Genomic DNA, 9449 nt, shown 5'->3' with positions numbered 1-9449 from the left:
ATGGCAGGTTGCAAATTACATATAGAGTTGATTAATCATTTTGAAGACTAATCTAAGGAGGACATGGGCATTGACCATAAGGGACAGGTGTGTGTGATGATCCACAGCGGAAGCAGAGGCTTGGGCCACCAGGTCGCCACAGATGCTCTGGTGGCTATGGAAAAGGCCACGAAGAGAGACAAGATCGTGGTCAATGACCGTCAGCTGACCTGTGCACGCATTGCCTCCCCGGAGGGACAGGATTACCTGAAGGGAATGGCAGCGGCAGGAAAATACGCCTGGGTCAACCGCTCCTCCATGACCTTCCTCACCCGCCAGGCCTTTGCCAAGGTCTTCAACACAACTCCCGATGACCTGGACCTTCATGTGATCTATGACGTCTCCCACAATATTGCCAAGGTGGAGCAGCATGTGGTGGACGGGAAGGAGCGGAGCTGCTGGTGCACAGAAAGGGGTCTACCCCCCTCACCACCAGCTCATCGCCGTCGATTACCAACTCACAGGACAGCCAGTGCTCATTGGTGGCACCATGGGGACCTGTAGTTATGTCCTTACTGGCACCGAACAAGGCATGACTGAGATCTTTGGAACAACCTGCCATGGAGCGGGTCGTGCGTTATCCAGAGCAAAATCTCCACGCAATTTAGATTTCCAGGATGTTCTAGACAAGTTGGCAGACATGGGAATTGCCATCCGTGTTGCCTCCCCCAAGCTGGTCATGGAAGAGGCTCCAGAGCCCTATAAGAACGTGACTGACGTGGTGAACACCTGCCACGACGCCGGCATCAGCAAGAAGGCCATTAAGCTCAGACCGACCGCTGTGATCAAAGGGTAAAGGAGCTTCTGGCCAGGTCGCCAAACACTGCCGGCCCTCGCTGACATGGACACAGACTCACAACATAAAAGCCACCAAATAAAGGATACTGTAATCTAAAAAGAGTAAAAAATTTTTGTTTTTATATTGAAATTGAATTTGTTGGCCATACTCTCCTTGGATTAAAATTTCATACAAAAGGAAGGCTGATAATACAGAAACAAAATTACTAGATATATGGAACAAAATATTTGAGATGTCAGAAGGATAGAAATCAAAGATGATGAGCAGAGATTTACTGTCTGTTAAAATGCATGTCTCTTTTACGAGGAAAAGTAAAGGTATGTTACTCATTTGTAAAATTTATGGAAGACAATATGAGACAGTACTAGTTTCATTGCGTTAATGAATTAGAAAACAAACTTGGCCTGAAAAGTAGAGAGGCTTATAAGTAGGAAGTTCCAAAGGAAGTGCAAAAATCAAAGAGTTCGTAGAGCAGTAAAGAAAGAATTCATTTTAAGTGGTTTTTCTCTCATTTATTTTTCTCATTTATAAATCATATTAAGATTGCACGTGTTCTTAAAGAAGAGACTTTTAAATTGGCTTTAATATGTAGTAAGGGTGTTTACTCCAGGTACATTCAGTAAATAAATAAAGGAGTGACTAAGTCATGTAGTTATGTCAATACAAAGCAGTCATATTAGGGAAGAAATAGCTAGGAATATTTGCCTTTGGTGGAAGACATGTTTCATTGCCGCGTGACTATATTTTTAATCCTCTAAATTGGGACACTTTAGGAGTGACATAAAATGATGAAATAGAATTCCAGGAAGAGGAAAATGAGTCCATCACTACACAAACTGGGATAAATGGCAATTCTGCTTAATTTTTTTTTCCTCAGAAGTCTTTTTTATTTATTTGTTTATTTTAAACACTGTGAGAAGCACAGTTACAAAGTTGTTGATGATTGGATTTCAGTCATATAATTTTCCTACACCCCTTCTTTCATCAGTGTGCATTTCCCACCACCAATGTCCCCAGTTTCCCTCCTGCCCCCCATACCCAAGCTCCCTCACCTCCTGCCAGTATGGCAGGCATTTTCCCTTCTCTCTATATCTCTCTCTGTCTCTCTCTGTCTCTGTCTCTCGCATCTCTGTCTCTTTCCCCCTCTCTATCCCTCCCTCCCTCTCTCTGTCTCTGTCCCTGTCTCTGTCTCTCTCTGTGACTCCTTTGGGGAATTATGGTTTGCAATACAGATACTCATGCATATACCTTTATATACCTTCAATACTCAGTTTTTGTTCAGAGTTATCATTTCTATTATTGTCATATTTGTCCCTTCTCTATCCTAACTGCTCTTCACCTCCAACATACCTGTGGCAAACTTCCAATCATTGATCAGTTCTTGTTGCCCCTGTTTTCTCTGGTATCTCATATTAGTTCCATATGCTTAATATTTAAAATAATATTTAGACTTGAAGGTGAAAAAATTCTAGTAAATTATATAAATTATGTTGCATTGTATTGTTACTATAGAATACTTAAGTATTACCGGGTAAAGAGAAGCAAAGACTGACTATGAAAGCTTAGATCTCACAAATTTAGTCACCGATTGATGAAACAATTTACTGATAGTGGAAGAAGGAAGGTAGTAAATTAATCTGGGGTTCAGAAAGTCAAGTTGCCTCAAGTTAAGTTGTTCCCTGGCTGTTGCTCGCTGGGGCCCGTTGGAGGGGAGTGGGTTGAGCTTTCCTCCCCGCCCCGACCAGGGCTCCGGCAGCCAAAGACCTCCAGGACCAGCCACCACCGTGCTGAGACCACTCTCCGCACACATGAAGGTACTGGCAGAGGGACAAAGCCACGCGGGTTCTGGGGCCGAGATCTCCAAGCCTACTCGGATTGGAGTCGAGCATCCTCCACCCAGATCCTCCAAATTCCAGTAGGCGGGGGTCACACCCACCACCTGGCCCCCTGGCGCCGTGTAATCCCATCAACAGCCAAGACTCAGAGACTATAAAATCCAGCTCCTGGAACCGCACGGCTGCATTTGCAGCCGCGTGACATCTTATCAGGACATCTTTTATGACATCTTATTGTCTCATTCCTACTTTGCACAAACTTGTAGGCTATCGAATGTAGCCTGCCCACAGGGCAGAATCTGGCAAACTCCCCGTGGCATACCAAATATGCCAAATACCAGTAACAATGATGGGTCTCATTCTCCTAAAGAGCCTTGAATATAATCTCAGGGTTAGGATGAAAGAGACGTTACTGGGGCCTGCTCGAGGCAATCAACGAATAACAGGATGATGAAATGAAATGAAATGAAGTTATGAGTATTTGGCATCCAACACAATAAAATTTTCCAAATTGCCAGTGGAATTGATGGTGAAGAGAAAGTGTGTAATCCAGAGGCAAGAGTCCTGAAAGAATATAAAGGAATTAGTTTGAGGAGGCCAGTCAGTAATAAGGATGAGGTCTGAGTGTCATGAGAGTCAATGAGGAGAGTTTTATAAGGGGCACAGAGGACCGGTAATAGCTATTAAGAAAATAAATATAGTTTCCATTGCTTCATAGCATTAAGCATTTGATTCATCCATGATCCACAACTGTGCTAAAGCTTTTATTATAATTTCTTTTGCACTGTCTTCAGGAAGAGAATTCATGGTGCTAATAACATTATTAAGATCTACATAGCAGTTTTATTCCTCATTTTATATTAGTAACTTTACTTGTTTATGTTTTTATTGTGATTGCCCCAAAGTCATCCATAAAGAACTATTTATTATTTATCTGTGAAAACAAGAAATATTTCCCCCAAGTCAGGTCTTAAAGTACTAGGGAACAGTGGTGTGTTAGTTCAAGATGCTGGAGCACATTCTTTACATGCAATAGGCCTGGGTTTGCTCTCTAACACAGTCCGTATCCCAAAGCATGGCAGGAAGGGATCCAACTTAGCCAGAAATAGTCCTGAAGCACTTGGGGTATGGCACAAATGTCAATTAAAACAACAACAACAAAATGACTAGGGGCATATACCAATCTGACTGTCCAACTTTGAGGCTTCTTAGCAATTTTCTTTGTTTCCTTTTTTTCTATCATCAAAGCCTATTTTGTATACTCTTAATTTTAAATTGATGGTGAAAATGCATTCAACTCTTCTAGCTGACACTTAAATATTTGGTATTTTCACTGCTTGACTTTGATAAAACTACTTAATAGTATATGTGCATAGTAAAAAACCTGTACTTTTTTTCTTTCTAACACTACAAGAGTTGAAAAAATGCTATCTGTTATAAAATTTCTCAGCCTATCGCTGTAAGATAAGGATTTAACAAAGGAAAATTAAAAACAAGATATTACTTGTGTAATTCCCTTTATGAAATGTTTAAGAATATTAAAATCAACTTACAGTGGGTAATAACTTTTGTTATAAAAACCCTTGAAAATATTGCTAACACCAAAATATTATTACTCAAAAATTTGCAAATAAATGAGTGATTTAATCTAAAATTTTGTTATGTTGATGAATTATAATCATTTATAAATTAATGAGTGTTTAAAGGATAGTAATTTAGAGTATCCAACATAACAAAAATCTGTGAGAAGCTGGCAAAAATTTTAATATTATCATAATAAATAATTATATAGTAATTGTTGCATTAACATTTCAATTATATAGAACATACAATTAATCTGGTAGCTGAATGAATTTCACCTTGATGCTTACCTTTTCTTCATATGTGTGCTGATTTGTGAGAATTTTTGCTTTCATCATTTTACTCTGAGTTTCCTTAGTAGAATTGAAAATTAATTTAAGTGTTTTCAGATTATTTTTTTAAATACTATGGCCCTCCCGTTGATCGTCGATTTGCTCGAGCGGGCCCAGTAACGTCTCCATTGGAGACTTTGTTGTTACTGTGTCTGGCATATCAAATACTCTCAGTAGCTTGCCGGGCTCTCCGAGAGGGGCGGAGGAATCGAACTCGGGTCGGCCATGTTGGCTGCATGCAAGGCAGATGCCCTACCCGCTGTGCTACCGAACCTTCCAAAATTTTCACATTTATATAAGTCCCTCAAACTCATGACACCTACTGGTAATCTGTAAACTTCTTTAAATGTAATCAACTGCATGACAAACAATTAATCAAGATAATAATGCATAATCTTAGAATGTATTCTAGACTTAAATTGCATGTTTACAAAATTTTTCAAAATATGTTTTGACCACATGACACCATTATGTTATCAAAGATGTTACACATAGTATCAAATAATGTTTAAAGAAAACTTTATAACATTAAGGTAGTGTGTATGTGTACTCAACAACATTTGGCTTTTGCATGGCATTTTTCTAGGCTTTTAATCATAAGAAATAAAAAACCAAAAGCACATTTTCTGAATTAAAGAAGAATATCATCCATTCTTTTAATGAGAAGTTGCCGCTGTCTGTTTTCTGATCTTTTAAATTGCTGTGCTTATTTTAGAGAGCAAATCTTTCCTCTAAATGTGAACATGCTCAGTTTTTGACAATGCAGAATTCTAAATGAGAGGGAAAGAGAGTTTTTGTTTTTTTGTGCCTATAAAAAGTTACCGCCCCCCGCAGCCCAACACCACCACCACCACTGGAAAATAAAAACTACAGCCTGGAGGAAAAAAGAAAACTGAGATATGTCTTTTCAAAAATAATGTATGTATGTATGCCTATACATACACTATATATTTATATGTGTATGTATATATACATATAAATACATAATATTTATGTAATGTATATGTATACATACATAATGTATGTTTGTATACAGGGCCTGTATCCATAATGTATGTATGTATACAGGGGCTGGAGCGATAGCACAGTGGGTAGGGCATTTGCCTTGCACGCAACCAATGGGGGTTTAATTCCTCCTTTGCTCTCAGAGAGTCCTCCTCCCCTCTCAGAGAGTCTGACAAGCTACTGAGAGCATCCTTCCCTCAGGCAGAGCCTGGCAGGCTCCTTGTGGCATTTTATTAATTTTTTCCCTTAAATTTTTATTAGTGAAACACCATGAGGTACAGTTGTAGACTTACAAATTTTTGTGCTTGGGTTTTAGTTATACAGTGATCGAATACCGATCCCTCCACCAGTGCCCATTCTCCACCACCACCAGTCCCAGTATTCCTCCCACCCCCCCAACCTCTCCATCCCACCCTACCTCTGTGGCAGGGAATTCCCCTTTATTATCTTTCTCCTTTTGAGTGCTGTGAGCCACTTGAGCAAATCAATGGACAACAGGAGGACAATGTTACAGTGCTATGCTTGTATTATACTAATTTTTTCCCAGTCTAATTTCAGCTCTTATTGCGCTTTTAGGCTTTGTTTTGTTCTACTGTTTTATTTTTCAAATTCTGGCCATTCCTCTGATGGAATGAAAGATATGTGATTAATCAAAGGGAAAACCTTGTATATTTTATCTTGGTAAATTGAGTCAATCTCTCTTCTCAAAGTGTGATCCCTGAACCAGCTATTTTAACAACATGAAGGGAATGTAAATTTTAGACATCAGCTTATGTACTAATTGAGAAATTTTTGAAACAGGGTTCAGTCAATGTTTTAAGTCAGTGCTTTCAGTTGACTCTAGGACAAGCTAAATTATGAAATAACTTTGTAAGGGAATGCAAGTCTTTATTCTGGAACTGTGCTACAGGGAGATCCATATAGAACAAAACTGAAGGAAGTTTCTGAAAATTTCAGTTGTTTTGCAAAACAGTGCTAAGAGACTTAATCTGGTATTTTGATTTTGGAGTTTGGAATTTTTTCTATGAGAAACTAATTTTTCTTCAAATATAGTTTGTAGTTTCTGATGTTAAATACAAATCTTTTATCTGTTTTGATTGAGTTTATATACCTTATAAGACAAGGGTAAGTGATTTGTATGAGGCTATCCAGTTTTCACAATACATTTTTTAAAATATTTTCCTTTCTCCATTGTATATTCTAAGTTCTTTTCTCATACATAAAATAGTGTCCAGATAAATTCCGCCTTATGTGATCTAAGTATTATTCTACAGATCTCTGTATGTTTCTATTGCAATACCATGCTGTTTTGATTATTATAGCCTTGACGTATAATATGTATTTTCACATGGGGAATAATTGCGCTAAATATGCATAAAATCATAAATAATTTATTGAAAATATCCTTATGTCAATTTGATATTTATTTCGTGATCCATTTCAATATTGCTCTGTTCTTGCAAGTACAGGAATAGAATGAATGTATGCAAGAATTAGGTTCCGGTTTGACTGTTGAGATGCTATGCTATCTAAGCAAAATATTGAATGTCTCTGAGTTACAGTTGAACAATTTGTAAAATGGCATTAAATATGATTTATTTCAGAAGGTGTCTGAGAGGAAGCAATGAATTAATGTGTATAAGTACTTAGCAACTAAAAAAGTCAGCATATGAAGAAATTGATAAATATTAACTGTCACTATTATTAATGGCCTTTGGTAAGGGTGGATGACAGCTAAATTTATTTTATTTTTCTGTGTTTCAGTTTCTTTGAATAAATAAATGTAGTAACATTTGTCCAAAATTCCTCATTTAGGCAGCTTCTAAATGATATCCAATGATCCATGCTACCCTGTCTTTATATGTTTGTGTAACCTCTGTACTTGAACATGAACTAGAATTGGTGACTGACTTAATGAATAGAAGACGACAGAAATGAAAATATTTTGCTCTTGAAATAATATTACCTATGTCTGTAACTTCCTTCTCACATATTTGTATCCTCTAATTTGCTCACTCTAAAGCCAGCTACTAATTCAGGAACTATGCTAGAGGGAGATCTGTATAAAATGGAACTGAAGGAAGCTTCTGAAAATTTAGCTTCTTTGGCAAAAAGTGTCTGAGAGACTTCATCCTGTCTATAGATAGGCACATGAGTGACATTGGAAGATGATTGTCCTCAATAAATCTTGAGATGCCTGCAATATCAGCTAGCATCTTGACTGCTGCCTTGTAAAAGTCCATATTATAAGTCATGCCTAAACTGCTGATAACAAAAATGGTGAAATAGTCAATATTGTTATTTGAAACCATTAAATTTTGGGAAAAACTACTACAGAGCAAGAGGAAACAAATATAACTTCATCTAGCACTATAATTTTTGTTTTTGTTTTTGTGTCTTTTTGGGTCACAACCAGCGATGTTCAGGGGTTACACCTGATACTGTACTCAGGAATTACGCCTGGTGGTGCTCAGGAGACCATATGGGAAGCCAGGGATCAAAACCAGGTTAGCCATGTGCAATGCAAATACCCTATCTACTGTACTTTCACTCCAGCCCGGACACTATAGTTTTATGAGTATTATAAGTGGAAAAATTAATGTCTTTATAAAATTATATACACATATACATATGTATTGTTTTTAAAGTATTATAAATTTCTCTAAAATTACTTTTGAAAAACCAATTACAAAACTGAAGAGCTGGTACAGGGAGTAAGGTAATTGCTTTACACAAGGCCTATTATGATTCTTTCCTCAACATCATGTATGATCCTCCAAGCACTGTCATGAGTGATATCCCCGAGAAAATACCAAGGAGTAAGCCCTGACACAACTAGATGTTCCCCAAACAGAACAAAATTAACTTACACTTTTATTTATAAAATTAAAATTTGAAACTTCAAAATAAAGTCATTAAAATAAAAATGTTAAATTATTATTGAAGCTGTTGTACATCAACTAAATATTAATTTCGTACTAAATGTGAAGTTGTTTACCTCAAAATATATTTATCATTTGATATTTATGATCCTAAAATATGCACTAACAATTAATTTGTTACTGCTATAACAATTTAAACAATTACTAGCAATGGGAATTTAATCTTTTAATTAGTAAGCATCTAAATGGCTATCTTACATATTTTGTGGCCTTGCTAATTAAATCAGTATAGCCTTGAAACAATAGTGGTCTACATAACAAAATATTCTTCTAAAATCACAATTTTGGATGAATTTTAACATTATGTTAAGTGAGACATATTTATAAACAATTTGTCAAAGGGTAATTGGTAATTTTCTACTTTACCATTTACTGCATTTAATGCATATCTTTAACCTATGAATGTGAACTTTCATTAGAAGAGAAAAATGGGTTATTGTCAATGAATATGGAGTGTAAGAGGCATACTCAAATCTGGAGGTCCCAGCTAAGTACAAATAGTATAATCGTCCCTATTTTAATGAGTTTATAAAAAAAAATTCAACAGTTGCAGACAATGCTGTAGTTCATTGTCAGTACTGAATTATATGGTCATTGGAATTTGTGTTTTTTTCTTGGAAGTCTAACTACCATTTGTTACAGTGCTTACATGCATTTGGACTCCAAATAACCGAATCTAAATAATTAAGTAGGTTTTGGAGCAGAATATGTTCGTTAGTTAGAACCTACCAGCAGTTGCCAAATCTATCCTCTGCTTTCAGTTTTCTGAGAGCAGACCTGGAGAGACAATAACATTATGGTTCCTCAGGATTCGAGAATATAAACAGACTCTCTCACTGTGACTCAAGTTTCTGAGAGTGAGGCGGAATCTTGTTACATAATGTATAATAATACAAGGTAATAAGTAGGTTAAATC

At 36.9% G+C, this 9449-nt stretch overlaps 1 pseudogene; it reads left to right on the top strand.

The window, feature by feature from the left end:
* On the top strand, window positions 1-843 carry LOC130019324 (RNA-splicing ligase RtcB homolog; annotated as a pseudogene).
* The last annotated feature ends 8606 nt before the right edge of the window (window positions 844-9449 follow it).

This window comes from Sorex fumeus, unplaced genomic scaffold (assembly GCF_029834395.1).
Source record: "Sorex fumeus unplaced genomic scaffold, SorFum_2.1 ptg000008l, whole genome shotgun sequence".
NCBI classification, from domain to species: Eukaryota; Metazoa; Chordata; class Mammalia; order Eulipotyphla; family Soricidae; genus Sorex; species Sorex fumeus.
Note: the sequence above shows the minus strand (reverse complement) of the source record. Positions and strands in the feature narration are given on the sequence as shown.